We start from the raw sequence: 24640 nt of genomic DNA on the forward strand, positions 1-24640 counted from the left end.
CTTTGGCACAGTGTGATGTCCTTTCTTTTGTGTGCTGCATATTAATCCTTTATTGAAGTAATTAAATGTGTGCTTAATGGCAATGAGCTGGCAGAATGAACGTACAATTGAATTAGCAGTTATGATTGGGAGCATGCTACAAGATGAACTAAATGCAATTACTGTAGGCATTTTTCTCCAAGTTGAATCTGGCTACATGACATGACTTAATTACAGGTTGTTAGATACACTTACTCTCTGATCTCGTATTGTTGTAGCCTAAGCTGTAGCCGAAACCAAGTATGTACACACATAAAATACTAACCTATTAAAAGACATTTAACTTGGCAGAAAGGTCAATGTGGATAACTAATAAACAAGCTAAGTGCAAAAGGGAACTGTTCTCTAGCAGGTTCAGGTCTTTTGAGAAGCACTGACAAAACACTCTGGGTTCTATCCTCTTATAACCAAAAATACAAGATCAGTGCTCTGTTACTGACAACCTGGTCTATCAATGCCTGAATGGCAGTGAACCCTCACTGCCAGAAAGCATGGCTCTGGGCATGTTGTGGCAGTGACTGCTGTGTATGGTAGCTTTTGGAACTTGAATACCTTGGACCAAAATCTCCTCTTAACTTTGCAGTGGTTTAACTTGTCTAAAGTTGATACAGTATCTCTGGAATTGTACTGTCAGGAAAAAAAGAATTTGGCCCTATGTTTTTAAAGGCACCTGTTTAACAAGAATAAATATCAAGTCTATTCATATCACAACATACCTTACAAATGTACAAATGGAAATGCTTTGCCAGATAGACAATATGTGAAATCTTTGGAATGCTTGATCCCACCAACACCTTGTGGTGGAAATAGGGGAAACTCATTTGTCATTAGACAAAGATTCCAGTCATTTTCAACAGAAATTTTAACTAAACATGGGCTTCAGGATTTGGCCAGTTTGAAGCAGTCAAGGATTCATAGATGTTAGGGTCAGAAAGGACCTCAGTAGTTCATTGAGTCCGATCCCCTGCCCTGGGCAGGAAAGAGCCTTCATCCAAGTCATTGATGAAGACATTGAATAGCACTGGTCCAAGGACTGACACTTGTGGTACTCCACTGCCCACATCTTTCCAGGCTGATATTGACTCATCCACCACCACTCTCTGGGTGTGACCCCTAAGCCAATTTGCCACCCACCTGACTGCGTAATCATCTATATCACAGCCTGTCAGTTTATTTATGAGAGCAGAATGCGATACTGTAATAAAAGCCTTCTTAAAGTCTAGGTAGATGACGTCTACCTTGACTCCTGCCTCTCAGCATTTTGTGACCTGGTCATAAAAAGAAACATGGTTGGTCAGGCAGGATCTACCTTCAATGAACCTGTACTGAATTCCTTTCAGCATTATTTCCCTTGCTGGGCTCCCACAAATGTGATCCTTAATGATTTTTTTCCAGAATTTTACCAAAGATAGAGGAGAGTAACTGACCTATAGTTTCCTTGTTCCTCCCTCCTCTTCTTCTTGAAAATAGGGACCACACTGGCCCTTTTTCAGTCCTCTGGGACCTGGCTGGAGGACCATGAGTGCTTGAACAGCTGTGCCAGTGGCTTTTCTATGACACTGGCCAATTCCTGCAGCACCCTTGGATGAAGTTCATCTGGGCCCATTCGTTTGAACACATTCAGCCCCTCCAAGTGCCCCTTCACTAAGTCTACACTAACAGTTGGTGGGCTGGTGTCCCTCCTGTGTCTGTCTATGATCCAACTGGGAAATTTGTCTTGGTCTGTGTTTAGTAATACAGATGCAAAGAACTCATTGAAGAGCTCAGCTTTGTCCCCCCTCTCTGTCACCAATTACTCAAGTTTGTTCTGTAGGGGTCTTATGCTACATTGTGCCTTCCTTTTGCTCCCTATATACCAGAAGAAGGACTTTTTGTTGTCCTTAATTTTTGTCATCAGCCTAAGTTCTAACTGATTTCCTGCAAATGCGAGCCAGGAGGTATACTCCTCCTTGGTAGCTACCCCCTGTTTCCACAGCCTGTGTACCTCTTTCTTTGCCCTTAGGCTTCCCTGTTCAGCCAAGAGGGATTCTTGGCCCCTTTTTATGTGCAATGGGATTGTCTCCTTCTGTGCCCATAGGATCGCTCCTTTGAGGAATGACCACCCTTCCTGGATGCCCATTTTGCCAATACTCTTGAGCTTTACTGCCTCACTAACTAATCTCCTGAGTACATTGAAGTTAGCTTTTCTGAAGTCTAGCAGTTCAGCCCTGCTGGTTAGTTTACCCACCCATCACCAGTTCAATCAATCAATGGTCACTGTCCCCTAGGATACCTTGTACCTGCAGATTCCTCACCAGCTAACACCAAATCCAGTAAGACATTTCCACTAGTGGGATCATATACCTCTTGCGTTAGGTGGAGGTCCTGTATGCAGGTTAAGAACCTACGTAAGTGGTTAGATTTGGCTGACTGCTCCTCCTAGCAGAAGTCAGGGTAGTTCAGGTCACCCATGACAACCATCTCTCTCGACTGTATGGCCTCTGAAAGCTGTCTGGAGAATTTCAGGTCTAGCTTATCCTCCTGGTGTGACAGTCTATAGTAGACCCCCACTACCAAGCCCCTTTCTCCCCAACCCCTTGTATCCTGATACACGGTACTTCAGTTTGCCCCTCTTCTGATTCCATCTTGATTATATGGGATGTATGTTGTTCCTTAACGTAGAGAGCAACACCCCCTCTTTTTTCCCCCCACTCTATCCCATCTATACAACCTGTAACCCTCAATGCCTACTGCCCAATCATGAGTAGGGTCCCACCAAGTTTCAGTTAGTCCAACCAGGTCAAAGTTGTTGCTTGCAAGCAGGAGTGCAAGTTCCTCCTGCTTGGTCCCCATGCTCCTAGTATTAGTGAAGAGACATTTAAACTCCCCAATGGATATCCTTGTTACCCCTGTTCTTGATATCTATTGGGTCTCTTAGTGCTTACTTTAGTGCTTACCTGGACTGATTCTGTGCACTGCTTGTGGATCACTGATTCTAGGTTCTCCTTATCCCCTGCTTTCCCATCCCTGGAGAATCCTAATTTAAAGCCCTTCAGAGAAGATCAGCCAACCTGTAAGAGAACAGACTCTTACCTTTAGAAGAGAGATGAAGACCATCTCATCCCAGGATACCTTTCTCATGGAAGTGTGGATTGTGGTTGTAGAAGCCAAATCCCGCATGATGGCACCAACTCCAGAGCTGCAGGTTGACTTCCCTGATGCTGACGGCAACCAATGATTGGAAGGATGGACGAGAAGACCACCTGTGCCTCCAACTTGCTAAGCCTGGCCCCCAGAGCCCTGTAGTCACTCATGATGTGGTCTAGACTACTTCTGGCCACATCATTCATGCCCACATGGAAGAGGACCATGAGATAGTAATCAGAAGGCTGGATAAGGTTGGGAATCCTTGCTGTGCTGTCCCAGATCCTGAGTCTGGGTAGGCAGCAAGCCTTCTGTGCCATGCAATCCAGTCAACAGACAGGCCCCCCTGTGCCTCTCAAGAGGGAGTCGCCCACCAAGATGATCTGGTGTCCCTTCAGCTGCTTGGTTGTCATTCATCCTGTCTGGTGTTTGTTGCACCTGCACCCTGAGGCTTCCTTTGCTGCATCATCCTTCAGTGCTGCCAGGGCTTTGTATCTGTTCCCCAGTTGCATTTGGGAAGCAGTCACAGCCACATGCTGTCTAGCTCTGGAGGTGACAGTCCTCCATTCAGCTGTCCATGATGTCTCTGTGCCAGGTGTCTGGTCCTGCAAAGAATGAATCAATCTCATCCTCTGCAGCCCTGATCCCCTGCAGCTTGCTTACCTCTGCCTGGAGTTCTCTCACCTGCCCCTCCAGGGCCTCAATCTGGGCACATATGGGACAGGCACCGGAACCCCCACACTACTCCCAGACCTCAGAGGTGCCACCAGGCAACCACCGCAGACAGGGGACCAGGGGACTGCTGACCCATCCAAGGCCCTGTCTGGGTGGGGGCCTGTAACACAGAACCATAGCCCTGTTACTAGAAAGCAGGCCAGTCCCTTTAAACCCAGAAATTTCTGGGCACAGCCAGCTGGCAGGGTAGGGGTTAAAAGCTGAGCCTGGCCAGCTAGTCAGGTGACTGGAAGGGGGCAGGCCAGAACTATAAAAACCTGGGCTTGGTGGTAGTTAGAGGCAGCAGGCAAAGGGGAAGGAGGTTGTACATGAGAGCTCCACAGAGAGCCTTAGCTGCCGGTCTGGCTGCTGGGAGAAGGGAATTCCTGATGACTCTCAGAGAAGCGGTGGCCAGGCCACAGGGAGGGGTGCCACAGACAGTGGGGAAGCAGAAGCACCAAGCCATGAAGAAAATGTAAGTTGGCATGCCATCTTCTTTAATTTCTTTTTTTTGTGTGTGTGTGGTTATAACCCATTGACTTGAATCTATGACTTAAGTGTTTATATATATTTGTTGATTGGTACCGGTGGTTTGTGGATGAGGCTGTAGGGGAGGAGGAGACCTCATTAGTGCCTTGGGTGCAGTCATAAAAGGCCAAAGGGGCATAGTGCACCAATGTGTGCAGGTATTTAGGGCCAGCCACTCAGAGCTGAGTGCAGGACTTCTAAGCTAGGCTCCAGTGGGGAACCTTGGTGAGCAGCGCGAGCTAAAAGAAAGGGTGTCCTGGGACAGTGGAAGTTCAGGGCCACTGCCCAGCCTTGAACTTGTGGCCCACTGGCTCCGTGTCTAGGCTTGTGGGCCAGAGAGCCTGGGTTCTATACTGAAAGCAAAAGGAGGGCCACAAGCCCCAAGATTAAGGAGCTAGAGCCTTGGAGTCAAACCCTATGTGGTGGGTTTAGATTGGTAGGCCTAGCTACAGAAAGACGGGACAAGGTCCGTGGTGGCTGAGAACCCTAACATAGAATTACAATAGGCAGTCTGCCACTTGTAAGAACATCTAAATAATATTTACATCAAGACGTGGCAGATGAGTGAAGGCAGGATACGAGATGAACAAGAGAAAATGAAACATTAAGGGACATCAGGGGTGCCCCCCATAGGCAAAAAGAAAAAAAAAGGGAGGAAAAAAATGCCGCTGAGGAGGGCAACCTGTTATATTGGTGCATTGGCCGGGAAACTTCCTATAGTAGTATGTACCCTGAGATGATGGTTTGCCTGAATGAAAGAAAGAACACTTGGATCCAGAAAGAAGTCAGGAAAGCCAGTGCAGATCCTAGCCCCGGGTTTAGGGGCACAGCAACAGGTATTGGGGCTGCTGTGTTCAAGGTCTGCAGGAACAAGCAGAAAGACACCAGGCATTATTAGAAAGGATGGTGAGAGGCATACAAACAAGACTAACAACCCAGGAGGGCATTTGTGGTTATGGTGCCAGGGTTCATTCTGAGCCAGAAGAGGAAAACCCCACACTAATGGTGGATGTGAAGCTTGAGGGACAGAAGATATGTGCTATGTTGGATTCAGGCTCATCACACACAATAGTGCAGAGAGATATGTTACCTGGAAGTGAGAGGGAAGTAGCAGATCAGATAACTATTAGCTGCTGGTATGGCAAGACCCAAAGACTTGACAGAGGGTGGGTTAATCTGCAAGTGGGTGAGAGTATGCGCTGGATGCTAGTTGGCAAGACCCAAAGACTTGACAGAGTGTGGGTTAATCTGCAAGTGGGTGAGAGTATGCGCTGGATGCTAGTTGGAGTAGCCGAGCACTTACCCTGTCCAATGATGTTGGGACGTGACTGGCCAGAGTTATTGATGGTAATAGCCCATAAGAAAAAGAAAGAGAAAGGTGTGATACATGGTTTGAGATGGGTGTGAGAAACTAGACGGGCCCAACAGTGAACTAGAAGGAAAGCCTCTGAAGAAGATTCAGAGGCAGGAGAAGGTCCCAACTGGAGGCCACTGGAAGTAGGAATAAGAGGATGTAAGACAGTAGAGTCTGAGGCAGTACTGGAGGATGATCTTATGGCTAAGGTATTTAGCGGTGAGGCTGAATGACCTCCATCAGGTGAAGAAGTAGAACAGGAGGTGGATGTTGTGCACTTGTGGGGGGATGAGCATTTCCAATTGGAACAGAGCTGAGAGGAAGGGTTTTGGTATCCATTCCAAGAACATCTAGCTCAGCAAAATGGGGAGGTGCTATGACCAGAGCTGATGAAGACAACTCCATGATTCAAGGTGAGGAACCATCTCCTATATAGAGTCAAGCATGGAAAACCTGGAAGAGAAGAAGTAGTACAATTTCTGGTACTGCAGCAATACTGAAGCACGCTATTGAAAGTAGATCATGAATTATCTATGGGCAGACATTTGGGGTGGGACAAGGCAGAAGCTCGCATTTGAGAGAGGTTTTTTTTGGCTGGGCTTAATACAGGAAATAGAAAAGTATTGTGTCTCTTGTTCCATGTGCCAAAAAGTAAACCCCAGTTGTCCTCCTAGACCTCTGTTAGTACCACTGCCCTTGGTGGAAGCTACCTTTGAGCATGTGGCAGTGGATATTGTGGGGCTACGGCCAAGAAGTGCTGGGCACCAATTTATTTTGGTCCTCCTGGACTATGCAACAAGGTATCCAAAGGCCATGCCTATGTGGACGGTGTCCACCCCAAAGGTGGCAAAGGGGTTATTGAAGATATTCTCCTGAGTGGGACTCCTTAAAGAACTGCTGAACGATCAAGGAATTAACTTTACATCTCATGTGTTCGAGGGAGTGAGTAAAACCCTGGGAATTAAACACCTAAAGACCACGGTATATCATCCCCAAACTGACAGTCTAGTGGAGCGGTTTAACCAAAGTTTGAAACGGATGTTGAAGAAGTTTGTGGTAGAGAGCCCACAGAAATGTGATCAACTGTTACTGCCCTTGTTCTTTGCAATAAGAGAGGCACCCCAAGCCTCAACAGGGTTTTCCCCTTTCGAACTATTATATGGACTGCAACCAAGAGGAATCCTTGATTTGATTTAAGGAAAGTTGGGAAGAACAACAAAGTAAAGACCAGAACCTGGTTCAATATGTGATACAAGTGAGAGAATGCCTGGAGGTGGCACAGAGAGAAGCTTTAGGAAATCTTAGGGAGGCCCAAGGGTGACAAAACAACCTATTCCAATAGAGGGGCTCAAGAACAGAAGTTTGAGGTGGGAGACCGCATATTGGTTCTCTTACCTGACCAAGAGAGTAAGTTACTCTCAGCATGATGGCAGGGACCTTATGAAATCATTTGCCAAGTAGGGCCTGTAGATTATGAAGTGCATCAGTAAGACAGACAGAAGAAAAAAACAAGTATACCATGTTAACACGCTGAAGCCATGTCAAGAACAAGAGTGCCTGTATTTGCCTCTTCAACTGGATGAACCGGAATTGGGATGGAGGGGGATGGGAGAAGTGAAGTGGAAGTGGCTCTGTGGTTATCTGAAGAACAGAGGCGACAGGCAATGGAACTAGTGAAAGAGTATGGGGATGTGTTCCAGGAGGTCCCTGGGGAAGCTTGAGGTGTGATCCACCAAATAAGGACCCCTCCAGGCCAGGTGATCTGTGAAAACTGGAGACAGATCCCACAACAATTGCAGGGGCAGATAAGAGATGAGATCAAGATGATGTTAGAAAAAGGCATAATACATGAATCCCAAAGTGACTGGAGCAGCCCCATCGTGGTGGTACCGAAGCCAGATGGGAAGATTAGGATCTGTATAGATTTCTGGAAAGTAAATGTGGTGGGTAAATTTGATGCTTATCTGATGCCAAGAGTGGACGAAATGATGGAGAATATTGGGCAAGCCAGCTATATCTCCACTTTGGACCTAACAAAAGGCTATTGCCAGGTTCCCTTAGCACCCAAGGATGAAGAAAAGACAGCATTTGCCACCCGTTGGGGCATCTTCCATTTTCCCGCAAAGGCAAAAAAAAAAAAAATGCCGCTGGGGAGGGCAGCCTGTTACAGGGTCTCACAGGAGCTCTGGGCCAGAGGCAGCAGCAGATCAGGGTCCCTGGCTATGCTCCATGTCACCGCCTGCATAATAGCCCCCCTCCTCATTCACTTACCTGAAGTATCTGTCAGAAGCTCCCGTGTACTCCTGCCCATGGACTGGCCTGCAAACTGCTCCCCTGTTCGCAGTCCCTGGTCACCTGGGGAGTCTCCTTTTATACCTTGCTGGGCCTGGGCTGACTCAGGCCCAGGCAGCAATCACTCAGCAGTCAGCAATCCCACAGCAATCAACACTCACTCAACAGTCAGCACTCAGCACACACTCCCAGCTTCACAGAGCACACCCCTCACCTAACAAGGAGTCAGCTAAACCAAAGGTATAAGCAGCTGGATCACTTACATTTTCTGGGCAGGATCTAGTGCCTAGCCTGGCTTCTTTCCTCCGTCCCTACCTCCTCTTGCCTCCAGCAACTGCCTGCAAATTGTTCCCCTTTTATCCCAAAGAGGAACAAAAATGGGATTACCCAAAGAGGGACAAAAATGCTCCCTTTAATACTGTTCCATTATTATTATTTGTAATGCAGTAGGCCACAGAGATCTTAGGCAAGGTCTCCATTGTGCTAGGGGTTGGGTCCATACATAACAAAGAGTTGGCCTCTCCTCCAGCATGCTTAACTTGAGAATTTTTTAAAATTGTCATGGATTGAATCGCATCTGATTGGACTTTGTATCCATGTTATCACATACCTGGCTAAGCGCTTTTTACTGAGACAAGCCAAAATACTGAGATGTAGAATCACAGAACAGAAAGAATGATGATGTAGGGGCTACCTGTGGAGAATGACTGGTTAATCAACTGTAATTCAGTTAAACTGAAAACAACAACAAATTTTTTTTGGTTGCTTTATTTCTGCTGTCCCAGGGACATGTAATCTTGGGAATTACTAACTTTGGAGAACCTTGTACCTCTCTTCCTGGTAAACAGAAGGATTGAGGCAATTAGTAGCGAAGTTTACCAATGTCTTGGTCCATGTCTTGTGTTCCCTTCTAAATTCAACATGGTGGCCATTATAACTAAGAAGCCATGTAAAATGGTTGTTATAATATGCAGCAATTTATATAAATGAAAATGTGTTTTGTTTTTATTTTACTACAATATGACACACTTTCTGGTCAGAGGGGCTCCCAGGGTTTATTTTATATCCTTCATTCTCTTAGCTGGGGCCATAAATGAAACCCTTTCAGCCCTAATGACCACAATGACTTTCCTTGATCATGTTATTGCTACTTTGGCACACTTATTGCTTTCATATGCACTAATGGATGAGTTTGGATATGTTAACAATCTATATATCATTTGATTCTAAAAAAGAACCCCCTCCCAACCAATGAAACTAACTTAGCTCTGAGGATTGAGTAGCTTTTAAGGAGTATAAATGTATTTAATGCTTTAGAAAGAGCTTCTGTAAATTATGAACATGACACCTATTACATTAAGCTGCATTAAGCATTAATACATCTTCATTACTGGCAGGTAGCCCAAACCTCCAAAGTTGAAAAAGCTGCTTGAAATACCCAACGTGGTAGTCACCTAGGTTAAGATTTATGGTCTTTTTTGGGGAAACCAGCATTGACACTATGCTTTCTGCATTCCCCCATGAAGATATGTTCTTCTGGTACATCTTGTGCATCACACTTTCCAGGAGTTGTTCTGCCCTATCTGCACACAAGAGTATCCGACTCTTAGATAAAAAGGCATGGTAAATCTCCCAGCAGCTCTTACAAAGGTAGAAACTAGTTATGCTAACCTTTAAGCCACTGGTACTGGATTGCTAGACAGATTTTCTTATCTAATGGCCAAAAATTATCTCACTGTATATAATAGTAATTTCTTATTGTAAATCATCTCTCAGATATAGCACCAGGAGTTGGAATTGCTGATTTGGTAGTTCCACTGGTGAGGAAGAAAGGAAGTATGAAAAATAATCATAATACATTAATGATAGCCTGCTATGTACCATCAAAGAAAGAGAAATAAAACTGATTTTAGTGTCTTAAAAAGCAATATCCATTACACTCAAATTTGGCTAAAAGTGGACTCAAAAGGGTCTTATTTTAACAAGATGTACAGGCTCAAGGGAAAAAACAAGCTAAACGCTTGTGACACATTGTAATTGAATTTATGTGGTACATTTATGAGACCAGCAATTCACGTTTCATATGGGATTCAGCACTGCAGTATTATTGCAACTTCTGAAGCCTTTATGTAGTGGCTCTTAAATAAGTGAAAGAAGAATCCTGCATCCCCTCAGTTCTCTGAAACTGAGCTTGAGTCAGTAGGATGGAGTAGCACTTTAACAATGGATAGAAAAGTAGGGAGATTTGGGATTTTAATTTTTTTTAAAAACAGATGGAAATACTTAGTCTTCAAGGTTCTGTTTTTTAACAAGATACTGTAATTTGATTCCTAATTTAGATGCCACAGGCTAATCCCAGGTCTTTCTGAGCAGCTGCAGTATAAGCTGCAATACAAGTACAAAGTAATGTGAGCACTGTATGAGATGGAGATTTAATAGATATTGTTGATGGTGTTGGACTATATGAAGCAATGAATGACTTTTGTGGTTGATTTAGTGCTGAGGCGAGGGTAAAAAGTTTGGTAACTGCAGCACTATTTACTGTTAATATAGTAGCTCTACCTCTGTGAACATAACTCCTATTATATCGGGGTGTACTTGGTAGCTGTGTTGGTCTGAGACAAGAAGATATACAAAAAACTAGAACTCTTAGTTCCAAAATAATATCTTTTATTAGACCACAGCTAATACCAAGTACACCCCTGAAACATGGAAGATGCCAAATTTTAGCTGATTTTGGATTTTAAACTTCATTACAGAAGGACAAGCAAGATTTTTTTTTTTTTACCTACCTGCCTGCCATCTGACACCTCCAGGGAAGGAATTCTACCTGATCTACACATCAAAGAGCTACTCAGCACAGCTCACAAAGACACTTTCATGGATCCAGAGGGACAGCCTTCCATCTTTAGCTCTGTCTATGCAAAAATGAAGTTTATTTCCTACCTATGGGGACTTTTTACCATCTTGTACCACCTATACTTTTCCCAGAGTCTGAGAAGGGACTTTGGTCCCAAAAGCTTGCAGAACAGGACATTTTTCTTGTGATTTCCCAGTTGGTCTAATAGAAAGTATCATTTTGGAACCAAGAGTTCCAGTTTTTTGTATGACTCCTATTATATTGCATTGGGAAAAAATACTTTACATTAAAGCAATGTTATTAAGGTTCAAAGTCTAGCATTCAAATGTTAGAAAATGGTGAATTTGAGGTCACCTGTTCAACCATAACTCAGCTTCTTTATGTATGTGCATTTTGATAATTTTTAATTACATGGCCATATGCTAATCTTTTCCAAAGGACCGTAGCTTCGTTCAGTGCACAGAATGGACTGTAGTCCAAGAGATGGGGTAACTGTTCAGTGCATACTCCTATCCTGATTGTTCAGTGTGGGACCTCAGGTCCCATTTACTGTATACTATCCAGACCCTGTACCAAACAGGGAATTATTAATTTCCTGATGGGCTTTTCTATGGCATTCATCATGACTGGAACTGAGTCTTCCAAATACTGATGAATTTATCTTTACAATTCTTTTGTTAGATAGCAGACTAGTATCCTTGTGTAACTGAGGAGTAAAATGGTGATTAGTTTTAACAGGGGAGAAAGCAGTGAGAGTAATCAAATGCTTACAGCAATGTTTCTCAACCAGGGTGTCATGTGATCCTTTTAAGAGAACCACACAGTTTCAAATGTGTAGACACCTGCACATGACACACATGATCAACCCAGAGATTTCAAATAGTGTCAAAATCATTCTGGTTTTTTTTCTCAGTGTTTTTCTGCAAAAGAATGCTTTTATTTTTCCGTAGTCAAGAAATGAGTGATGGTAAGAGCTGGTATTTTCCTAGGGATGCCTCGAGTATAATGAGGTTGAGAACCACTAGCTTAAATGTTTAAGCTTAGAATTAAATCATTACAGGACTTGGCCCCAATTGCCCTTTTGTGTTAAATAAGCCAGAACCTGAAAGTAAAATTAATTTAAAAATGACTCCAAAACAGTTATAAAGCTGATTGTTCATTGACGAAGCTGAAGACGACTGCAAAATAAATACAAATACTGATAAGTACATTAAAAATATTTAATTTCCATAATTATTACAATTATTGTAATTAGACTTTACACTTTCTTAATGAATACTTTATTTTATTGCTTGGTTTTCCTTTTTGCAGACGATCACAAAGTTGCATACATTTTGTGAATGGTCTTCCCCCCTCTTCTTGCTCCTCTTCTTAGGTATGTAATCCAAAGACCATTGGCTATGGTAGGCTAACTCCATAGGTGGAAACCCTGGCTTCACTGAAGTCAATGACAAAACTCTCATGTGAAATGGGAGGCAGGCTTAAGACCCATGAAATCTGTGATTTGAATGAACTGCTGACTTCCCTCCTTTTAGAAGCAAGATTTTTTAGTCATATCTTTTATTTGACCAACTGCATAGTTTGGAGAGAGGTTAGACCATTTTTTTGACATGAACAAAGGCACTTTTTACCCAAAAGCTTGTCTAAAATTTCTCCCAGTCATACAGCTGATACAATAAGAGAGATAACCAGAGAAACCTTGCTCTTCACACTTTCTGGACTATCATGGCTACAAAAACACTCCAACCCTATTCTGCTAGGACATCTATGTAGGCAGATTGCAGCCAGGAGGCTGCACCTTTGCCCCACCATTGAGGACCTTACCAAATAATTTTGAATTAAAAAAACGCCCCAAAACTGGAAGCAATCACCTCAGTGTCTCACCATGTGCATGAGCATTGCTTATTACACTGGGAACTCAACTAGTCCTCCCATTTTCTTTGGTCTAAACAGTAATGGTTTCCTTCTGGATCAATCAAGAGCAGTAATAAAAGGACATTAATTATTTACTCAGTCTTAGTTTAAAAAATGAAATTGTAGACTATTGTGCTTTAAAGAAACTTAAAAATTTGTATTTTGTTCTACTTGATGTACTGGTTACTACTGACTTCAAATATTCTAATAGAACCCACAGTTAAAATTGATTTTCTGTCAATTGAGCATTCAAGACCAAACATTTGGTATCCTGGCCTATTTTTGATGACTGAAGTAATGGATGATATTTTCAAAATTTTTAGTTCACTTGGATGCGCTGAGATTCAGAGGAGCTGAGGTAATACAGCAGTTGAGCTAAAATATAGCATTTAAGCTGTTGAACTAAAAATTGAGCATTTGTTATTAAAGTAAACAACAAACCTCTGCTTTGCAAGATTATTTATGTGTGAAGCTTGAATTCTGAAATTTTATAGAAAGCAGAAAAGAAGATTATGCACACAAGTGTCTAAGGTTCTCATCCTGCAGATTCTTTTTTCTGCCGTAGTGCCATTCAAAACATTTATTTTACCGTACTATCCAGCATTGTGACCCCATGATATGAAATCTTGGATGAACACAGGATTAACTTCTGGGTGCTGCACTTCAACAAGGATGTGGAAAAGCTTGAGAGAGTCCAGAGAAGAGCCACCCATATGATGAGAGACTTGTAAAGCAAGCCATACGAGGAAAGGCTGAGGGACTTGGGTCTCTTCAGCCTAAAGAAGAGAAGGTTAAGAGGGGATTTGATAGCAACTTACTGCTGTATCGGAGGAATACAACACGGGCTCAAGGCACCCTTGGGGAAAACCAGGAGTGATGGCTACAAACTCCTGGAAGACGGTTTCAGACTTGACACTAGGAAAAACTTCTTCACAGTTAGGGTGGCAAGACTGGAATAAACTCTTTCCAGAGGTGGTGCAATCACCTACCCTGGAAATCTTCAAGAGGAGACTAGGTGGTCACCTCGCTGGAGTCACCTGATTTCAGTTGTCTTTCCTGCCTAGTGCAGGGGGGCTGGACCCGATGATCTTGCAAGGTGCCTTCCAGCCCTTTGCAATCTATGAAACTTTACTCACAGGACTGGTACCTTTTGAAGCCACTAGTATACCCACATAGGTGAATTTAAGCATGTGCAAAAGTGTTTACCGGGTCAGGGATTACATTTGTTTCTTTGGCAAATATTTTAGAAAAAAATACCTATTTATATTGTTTTGTTGTTAATATAAGTAGGGAAAAGATAAATATATGGGGCTTGTTTGAAGGCTTGTACATAGCAAAGGATTATTCTTCTGAGTTCCTTGTAGGTAGGTAGGTTATACCTGGCAGGACTGGTTTGCTATCATACTGAATAAAAGACAGTTTTGGCTTAAAACTGGTTACAACTAGGGTCACTTCCAACATTTACCAACAGAAGAAGCCTTTGAAATTGACAGCACTTTGGAGGAAAAAAGCTGTAGGTTTCTACCTAGGTTTTTTATATTTATCACACTCAGCAAAGCATCTGGACCTTGGGATGTCAGTGATAATTTCATAATTTTACTTTAGCAATTGCTGTTACCTGCAGGGGAATCCACCACCTCAACACTTACAGCCATGCATAGAAAACATGTTCAGAGATGCAGGTGACTGCAGGATATGGCCTACATACAGAGAATATGATGTATGTGAAGGGCATTCTTTTCCACCTTAGCTAGCATTGCTTTTCTCTGTATTGTGAGTGAAAATTTTATTTATTTCTTGCCAGTGTTTACTGTATTATGTTCCTTGTTATGAAGTTAAAGATTTTCTTCCAACCTCTAAATAGCAAATCTGTCTTGTATGTTACAGGAGTTGAGCATGCTCAGTGTAAGACTGACCACTCAACAAAGTGAATGTCTCTCCATTGTTGCATACACTAATACAGCTTCAATCATTTACTGTGGTATATTACTGGAGTAGAGCGAGCCAGTGCATTTCCTTGTTTTGAATAAATTATGGTATTAACTTCACAGTCTAGTTTCATCAGAAAGGGAGAATGGTTTGACCTGCACATTCCTAAAAGCTGAACTAAAACTGTGGAGGCATACTTCAAAGCTCTGTAAATAATGTGAGTAACACTTTGGACACTTGTGGGGGTGGGGGGTGGTGGAAATTCACTGTATGAAGAACACCCAAGTATTTAAAAAGAAATGGGTAGGTTTAAATATCTCACTGTTTTTCTTTTCCAAGGCTCCATGCTGAGGATTTTATTTTCCTTTGCAATGCTTATGTTTCTGGAGCCCTTTTCTCAGAGGTAGGCTGACGTTAGCACACTGAAGTGACTAGCAGGTTCACCAGATCAAGTTTATTTGTAGTGTGGCCTGCCTTGCATTTGAGGATTCCATTACGGTTCAGAAGGCTCCAAAACTGTTGAATATGAATGGTACTTCAAAGGGCCATAGCTGTGAATTAGCAGACATGCTCCCTTGTAGGCCCCAGAATGGAAAAAGAGAGACCGGTTCAAAGCTAGGAAATGGGTAGAATTTCTCCAAGGGCATTAATGGTAAAGTAGGCACCCCAGGTCTTCATAAATGTTGTGGAGTCTCTCCAGGATCAAGAGACTGTCATGATTGTACAGAAATTGCTCAGGGCAGCCAGACCAGTTTCCCCACCGCCTCAATTCTAATACAGCAAGTGATGAGGAAAAAGAAATGGATTCATTTTCAGCCTACTAGATCTTAAATACTTTTGCTTTAAGAAAGCATAAATAGAAACTGTTTAATATATGGAGATTTATTTATTTTTTTTGTATAGGATGCAATATAGAACTCAGGGCTCATTCCCAAGACACCTATCACTGTTTCTCTCTCAAACTATCTCATTCTTTTTAACAAACCATAATCCTGGTGTAATTATCACTGTTCTGGGTCTTAGTATTGAAATATTCTGGGCTCTTTCTCAATTTTTCTGATGGGAGGAGGGTATGTGGCATATGCTGGTGTTTGACGGTACTAGTAAAATAATAGTAGCTCCTGGTTGAAATCAGGGCCCCATTATACTAGCTACTGTGCAACAGCAGTCAAAGATTGTCATTTCTGTAAAGAACATCCAAGCATCCAGTCTACATAGGCATCATGTGGTAGAAAGCCAGGACTGTTATCTTTAAACTAAAGGTAGAAAACTGAAGCACAGATATTAATTTGTTCAAGCTCACATAGGAAATCAGTAAGTGGGAGAGGAACTGAAATCAGATTGTTTTGTGAGAGAGTCTTATGTTAATGGTAACAACATTTACTTCCTGAACTAAGTGAATTTAATTATGTGTTTGGTTTTTTTTTGGTTTTTTTTGTTTTTTGTTTGGAGTCCCCCATTTTAATTTTTCTTTAAATGTATCCTTTCTCAGCATAGATTTTGGTGCAGGATGCTATAATGATCATTTATTATCATGAGTAGTGAAGGAGAATTTGCTTCATTCACTGGTCATGTTGAATATCAATTATTTTTTATTGTTTGTCCAACATACTTTTCTGACATAGTACTCAGAAATAGATTTTTACAGATTCATGGCTAATATTGTAGAAAAGTTTTATATAATATGTTTTGTATAGAAATTTGCGTGATCATGTAATTGAGGACTGCAGTATAATAAACATATATAGAGGGGCAAAACTAAGATTGTATGCAAACTTAACTTTGGCTTTTTCTGATTTTAGGTGCTAAGCCTTACAACCTTAATGTCATGTCATCAGTATTTTTAAAGAAAAACCTGCAACATGTAGCTTAGGATACTGACATAACAGGATGGTACAGCATGGTATCAAAGGACTGGAGATCACTAGGGATCTGTGGAGGTGAAGTAAAAATTGCAGGCCACTCATGGTACCCAATGTAACTTTCATGGTCTTTTCATGGTGAGCCACCTCCCACTGCTGATTGGCGGGTGGGGAGGGGTCACTCAAAAGGCAGCCCTCTTGGCCAATCAGTGGTGGAGGAAAGGGAGGGCAGCTGCCATCTTGGCTACTCCCCTTGTGTTGGAAGCTCTGCCCCCAGCCCCCCAATACACTGTGAGGCCAGGCTGCAAAGGCTGCTGGCTCTCACTGGGGAGCCTGCATTTTATTTTTAATAAGTTTTTTTCTTTAGTAATTAATGGAGAAAGCCAAAGCTTCAAGCTTAAGAGGTATGAAGGTTTTATTTGCATTAATTTGAAAAAATTCTACATAGGCAACTCAGTAACACAGCCATTCCAAATTCATGTGAACTCTAGGGAGCTACTCAATTTGTGATTTCACAATTTTTGTGGAAACTGCAAAAAAGGCAGTTTCTGCGATCACTGTGAAAATTGGCAATCTGGAAATTTTATACAAGGTATGCAAAATCTCACTTTGCATATTTAATAAAAATGAATGGCCTTATTTATATGCATTGAGAGGCCCAGAATCTACTGGAGAGAGGTTTTCTTTTCTTTGTGTTGTACAACTAATTAAATGAACTTCAAATATTAAATAGTTTGTTATTGGTTCATAAAGATCTACACATAATTCTGGTCAGTGTCAGCCCCTCCACTTTTGCTACTAAGCAATTAAGATTGTTTAAATATGTCATATATGTTCTCAAACCTAACTGAGAAGTCTAGTATAGACACTTCTCAAATGTTTCTTGCTAGCTGTGTTTAACTAAGTGCTGCTTAGCTCTCATGATATTTTAAGTGACTATAACTCACTCTTCATGGTAAATTACATGACTAGTTCCTCATAATCTACAGTTTACTACAACAGCATATAAATATAAAATGGGCTTTATAAGCCTCCAATGGGGAGTTCATCTATATGTATTTCTATGCATATAAGGGTTTTGGAGGCTTGGGGGACAGCCTGTGCTTTATCCTATTTGCATTACCCTTGTGGAAACCTCTTATAAGATCAATAGGAATTGATCACTTTGCAATACTTTTTCAGTCTTTCCATAGTTTTGAATACAGAGTATTTTCTTCACCTAAAGTATATAGGATGGTCCCAAAAACCTCCAGAAAATAGATTGGTTTTCATTATACTGTAGTCTATAGGCTTTTGGAATAGCCTCTATAATAGAGTTCCTAGTCTCTTTTGGAACCCCATTATTTACATTTTTATTCACTTTTATAGGATCTCTCTCAAAGAATTGATTGTGCAACACCTGAACCAAACCATAAAAATATTTGAAAACAACCAGAGTCCAGGATGTGAAGCAGCTACGGTTTGTTAAAGCACTTTTAGGATTTTTCAGTCTATCCATAGGAACTGCCTGTTAACTTTTTCTGTTCTAAAGGCATAGCTTTGAGATTTTCCAGTCCATAACTGATGCTACAGTTAAAATATGAGCCTGACTTGTTAGGACAGGTCAGATTTCCTTGAGTTCAGCCAACCAGTGACAAGTTTCTGGATCCAAGAGGATCAGTCAGTCCAGATATACAGAATCACATTCACTTGAGTAGTTTCATTAGAGGTGAAGAAAGTATACATTTCAGTTCCAGTAGGAAAAAAAAATTCTCCTAATTGTAGCACTTGTCTCTTGCTGTCTTACCCTCGCAGAAACTTGCCTTGTTTATTTCCTTCTGTAGTTATTTTTGGAGCTATCCTATTTCTCATTACTATTCTGTATCTAGTCTGACATGGATTTTCCTTGGGAACGCTAGGATATCTTTATTTTATTCATATTTGAGTTTTCCTTCTGCATTAGATTGAGGCTTACAGCCTACTATTCTTGCACAACTCATTATCCTTCTAGTTTGAAAAAAGGATATTAGTGTTGTAATCATTTAATATTTGACCTGACATAAGAACCAACCCAATTTTACTTACGGAAATATCTTTATTGGCCATTGTTCAACACACTTGGAAATGCAGGTCCTCTGTAAGTGTCAATAAATTATTTGTTTTGCTTATATTTAAGTTTTTAGTGAAACAGACTAAAGATAATAGACACAGCCTGGTCTCCCTAGGTAGTGTTGGCAGTAGCCACTATTACAGAATCTTGAGGAAGCCAGTAACATCTTGTTTGCATAAAGCAAAGGCTACTTTAGTATAAAACTGAGTAGAGCTGCAAACACATGACTGGGACAAAGGTATAACTGAGCAGTGTGTGCTTAATATCCAAAAAATATTCTTGGCCTCCTAAAGGGTAACTTTTTTTCCCTTTTATATTAATTGGAGCGACTTACACCAGTTTAAGGCTATATGCCACGTGTCTGTTCCATGTTTACACCATAAGTTGGGCATTTATTCTGTGTGTGTGTGTAAATCATAATGTATATTAATGATTCAGCTGCCATACCAACACCAGCCAAATGATACAGTATTACCATTTTATGAACTTCTCTATGAAGCCAATAGCTTACTGGCTTGTACAAGAATCTTTTTTTCCAAACCCATCCAGTTACTATCTAAAACTATCACATACTATTTAAATACTTACTGCTTGCTCCACAGTCTTTTTATAGTACTTTTTTCTCTGATATACTGCAAAATAGTTTGTTACATCAAAGATAATAATGATTGAATATAAATCATTATATTTGGCTTAATAATTGTGCAAAGATATGTCAATGAAAGCCAGCTAGAATCAGAAGTGTAAGGAAAAATCAGTCTCTTGGGGACAAATTTTATCTTTTTTATTTTCATTAAGTAGTGCTTCACTCTTATTTAAGTAATTCCATTGCATTTCAGTTGGGATCTTTGCAGAGTAAAGCACTCCTCACTGAATGCATCTACGCATGAAATTAAGATGACACAAACTCCAGAGCTGTTCAAGCTGGAATCAGCTGCTCCTAGGTGCAACATCTAGACATGTGTCAGCAGCAATTTGAGCCGGAGCAGAGCCCCAGCTGGCTGGGCTGACTGGGTGCAATGTACGCCTGCCGTCAGCATCTGCACACGTGTTTTGGTGTAATAAAGTATACTGCTGTAAGATAGTACTGTCCCCAACAGTACTATCCTATGGCAGAGTTAATTAGTTTACTGCATCCTAATATCAGTGCATGTATAGACTGCGATATTTTATTGCCAAGCTAATTAACCTACTTGGCAGTAAAGCCCACATGTAGATGCACCCAGTATAAGTAGATGTGGCAGATTTGGGTCCATAGTCACTGTATAGATGAAGGCAAGATTCAGTAGACAGACAATGTAGATAAAGCCATAATTAACACTGATGTTTTTCTTGGTTATAAGTGTATTGATCTTCAGCATATTCTTATTCCTTTCTTATGTGGCTCAGGTTTGTTCAAATCAGGGTGATAGCTTTCACTTCGTTCACCTAAACCCTGAATAGCTGGCTCTGTGTGGCTTAAGTATAGTGTGGCAGGGACAACTTTTAGGGGTGCCGTGACCTCCCTTAGCGCTCCTACCTACTGTGCCAAATTGAGTCTCCAACGCACCCTCTATCTTGCCCACCATGTCTTGCTGGTAAATATCAAAGGGAGGCTGCCTTCCTGCCCTCCTTGGCACGGTGCCTGCCTTGCTATACCGGGACTCTGTCCGATTTGCCCACGGGTGCCCCTCTCATTTCTCCCACGGCCCTCGCCACACCGGGGCCTATCTCCTATGTTCTCACCCACACCGGGGCCTGCCTTCCGCGGCTCTTGTAGCCCACACCGGGGCCTGCCTTCCGCGGCTCTTGTAGCCCACACCGGGGCCTTGCCCCTGTATGCTCGCGTCTCTCGCGCTCCCCGCCCACACTGGGGCCTTGGTCGCGTCTCTCGCGCTCCCCGCCCACACTGGGGCTCAGGCAGCCTCAGCCTTACCTGGCCCCAGACCCGCCTTCTTGGGTCCTGTGCCCCACTGGGGCTTCTTCCCAATTGGGGCTCAGGCAGCCTCAGCCTTACCTGGCCCCCAGACCCGCCTTCTCGGGCCTATGCCTCACTGGGGCTTCTGCCAGCGCCCACACTGGGCCTATCCCAATATCACCCACACTGGGGCTGGGGTCAGGACACCCCAAAATGCAGCACCCCCTGCAGCGCTAGGAACACCCCCACCTTACTGGGGAGCTCCTAATGAGGCCTCCTCCACCCCTACAGCCTTGCCTGGTCCTCCGGTGTAACAACAAAACCAAAAGTAAAAAGCCCCTGGCTATAATGTAAAATCTTAAGCCAACCTGGCTATCCTTCATCCATAGTCAGGGTCCTCTCCACCCCATACCATTGTGTCAACACCACTCAAGCCATCCAGCTTCCTTACTGTGCCCGCGGAGCTCTGCTCACCCTGCTTGCTCCAGCAGAGCTCCTACTTCTCAGGCTGCCAGAGGGGAACTGACTCTAGCCTCAGCCTTCTCTGTTTATAAAGGCCAGGCCCTGCCCCCTTCTGGTCAGCTGACCCAATCAGTTGCCTTAGCAACCCACACCTGCGCTGCCCTGGTGAGTGGCAGCTGAGTCCATACTCCAGTTGCCAGTAGCAGGTACCCTAGTGCCCTGCTACATATAGGTACACTAAGGAAGAAAAGGCAAACACTATAATCACAGTGACCACAACATATGGCAGATGAAGTGATAGGTGCTTCTTTGAATAACACAAATTCGATGTTAGAGCCACTGTGACATTAATGGGATTTCTTGCCTTCAAGTGTGGTTTAAGTTGGCAGATTTGGGGGCCAATGGAATGATTTGTATAACAGTTGTAGAATCAGGCTTATATATAAAGAAGATCTTTTGGAGCTGGCTTCTCACTCTTTTGGCACCATGGGCACGTCTACATGTGCAAATACTTCTAGATGGGTTTACTTTGCAATAATTTACAGCAGAATAAACCTATCTTGGGAAGGCACCTATACATGCAAGCATTTGAGAGCATATTTGCTGCTTTTGGCACCAGCCTACTCCCACTCACTCCAGTCCTGACCTGGCCCCCTGCAGCAGCCAGGGGGAGCTGGAGACTCTGGCTCTGGCCGCAGCTGCCTGCAACCAGAGGCCATCTTTAAAGCCAGTCCCTGTTCCCTAGCCACCTGCATTCCTGACTGGGAACAGCCTACAACGTCCTGGGACAGTCCTTGGCAGCTATAGTGTTGGATCTTGTGCCCACCGCATGAAGGTTCCTCCATTCCCAGGAGTGCTGCTCTTGCTGGTCATGCAGGTTGCCATGCTGTACTGCCACCTAGCCCAAGTCACTCTTGGCCCCACCTGGCTCCTTGTTACAGCATGGCCATGTGGCCAAGCTCACCACAGCATCTCAAGCCACAGCAGCAGCATGCTGCTACCTACTGGACTTCATGCTGCTGCCCAGCAGAGACACTGATGCATGTACCTGGACATGACCATTGATGCCATCCATGCACTCCTGGGGCTCCGGCCCACCTGGCCAACCAGGACTGGTGGCCGCACATTGTTCAGCACACCTGGGATGATGAGCAGTGGCTGGAGTCATTCTGGATGACCTGGGCCACCTTCTAGAAGTTCCTCAAGCAGCTCTGCTCACACCTGGAGCAGCAGGCCAACACCATGTGATGCCCCCTCCCCGCCTCATGGATACCCAGCTGGCCACCCCCCTGCTATGTTGGCCACCTCTTTGGCACAGGCAAGACAACCACTGGGGACACTATCCAGGAGGTGTGCAGCTCCCTCCAGGGTGTTCTGGGGTACACTGTGCTCTGGGTGCATGACTCCCTGGAGGTGGTGGCAGAGTTTCATGCCCATGGTTCCATGCCCAGTACATTGGGACCCTGGACAGGACCCATATCCCCATCACCTGCCCACCCTGCAGAAACCACCCCTACTACAGCCAGTGGGGCTTTTACTGCATCATGCTGCAGGCTGTTGTCCAACACCATGGTGCCTTCAGCAAGGTGAGTGCTGGCTAGGCGAGCAGCACCCATGATTTCTACATCTTTTGCAACTCTGCCCTGCCAGTGGTGGTGGAGAACAGGTGCTTTGCACTAGGGGTGCCATAACTCCAGCTCAGAGTGGTGGCAGTCCTGCCCCTCATCAGGGACCCCAGCTACCCACTTCTTCCTTGGCTCATGCGAACCTACATTGGTCAGCTAGACCCCTGCTAGGCACATTTCAATCAGTGTCTGGGCCAGATCCGTGCATTGATAGAGTGTGCCTTTAACTGCCTGAAAGGACACTGGTACACCTTTACTGCCTAACCTGTGGTCATAGAGGTCAACATTTCTGTACTGCATAACATCTGTGAGGCCCAGGGAGAGCTATTCCATGAGGCTGGACAGAGGAGGCATAGCAGGTGGAGGATACCTGTCACTGGGAGCACCAGCTGCGGTAGCAGTGACAGTGATGCCACCCCTTCACTCCCCAAAGCCATGGGCAAGCTGCACACCCACCAGTGGAGGCCCAGGCACCAGGTGTGAGAGGCGCTGGCTGACCAGCGCCTCCTTCAGTCTCCAGTGTAGGTTACCTGGATGGCTGTCCATGGGCCCCAGCCCCTCTGCGCACCCCCAACACCATGCTCACTGTGGACAGTTCTCAGAAAAGTACTTTATTCCCCTCCACAAACAGAGACCCACCAGGTCCCTCTTTTTTTCCAACAAGAGAGCCCTTTCCTCCACCCTCCCCCACAACAGACCCCATCCCCCTCACCTTCCTGAACTACAGAGCCCCCTCTTCCCCCTCTCCACAGAGCCCCTTCACCAACCACCCCACCCACTACCAATAAAAGCACCCTCTTCCCTATGCAGACTATGTACAATGTGTGCTGTGCATGCTCTCCCAGGTTGGGGGGCAGTGGAGTGGGGGGTGCCTTTGGAGCAGAGACTGGGGACAGCTTCCCAGCACCCTGGCCTTTGGCTGCACCCTCCAAAGCAGTGCACACTTTGGTGAGGCCGGTGTGTGGGGGGCTTCCCTGAGCGCAAGGGCAGCTTCTGCTTTGCTGGCTGCAGCCAGTGGGCCATGCTAAAACGGCCCACATGCAGTAATGGCTCTGCTGCAGACAGCTCCTGCTCTGTGGCCACATGGGGATGGAGCAAGCAGCAGGGCAGGGCCCAGGTGGGGCGCTGGCTGGTGGGGCACCTGGGGTGGGAGCCAGGGCAGGGGCACTTGGCCAATGGAGGCACCACTGCACCTCAGCCTAAGCCCATTGGGGAGGCTTGCTGCTGGGCAGCAGGTGACTGTCGGGGGCAGCCAGGGCTGCAGCCAGAGGCTGGGCAGTGAGTGGCACAAAGGTGACTGCCAGTGCCAGGATTTCATAGATATCATAGACATTTGGGGTGGAAGGGACCCCAGAGGATCATCGAGTTCAGCCCTCTGCCCCAGGGGCATCAAGTCAGCAGGGATCATAGGATCTCAGCAAGATAAGCATCCAAATGTGTTTTGAAGACGTTCAAAGTGGACACTTGAACCACCTCAGGTGGCAGTCTGTTTCAAACCTTGGGGGCTGTGACAGTGAAGAAGTTCTTTCTTATGTCCAGCCTGAACTGGTTACAGTGGAGTTTGTGACCATTCAATCTTGTCATCCCTTGGGGGGCTGTGGTGAACAGTCATTCCCCCAGATCCTGATGAGCACCCCTGATAAGCTTATAGGTGGCCACCAGATCACCCCTGAGCCTGCGCTTTTCCAGGCTGAATAGTCCCACTGCTCTCAGCCGCTCATCATAAGGTCTGTTTTCCTGACCTCTGATCAAGTGCGTGGCTCTTCTCTGCACCCTCTCAAGCTTCACATCCTTTTTGAATTGTGGAGCCCAGAACTGGACGCTCTACTTCAGCTGTGGCCTCACCAAGGCTGAGTACAGCAGGAGAATGACATCCCGGGATCTACTTGAGAAGCATCTATGGATGCAAGCCAGCATTTTGCTCACTTTACTAGCAGCAGCATCACACTGAA

The sequence above is a fragment of the Crocodylus siamensis genome, chromosome 2 (assembly GCF_052110815.1).
Source record: "Crocodylus siamensis isolate JL-2025a chromosome 2, ASM5211081v1, whole genome shotgun sequence".
NCBI lineage: Eukaryota > Metazoa > Chordata > Crocodylia > Crocodylidae > Crocodylus > Crocodylus siamensis.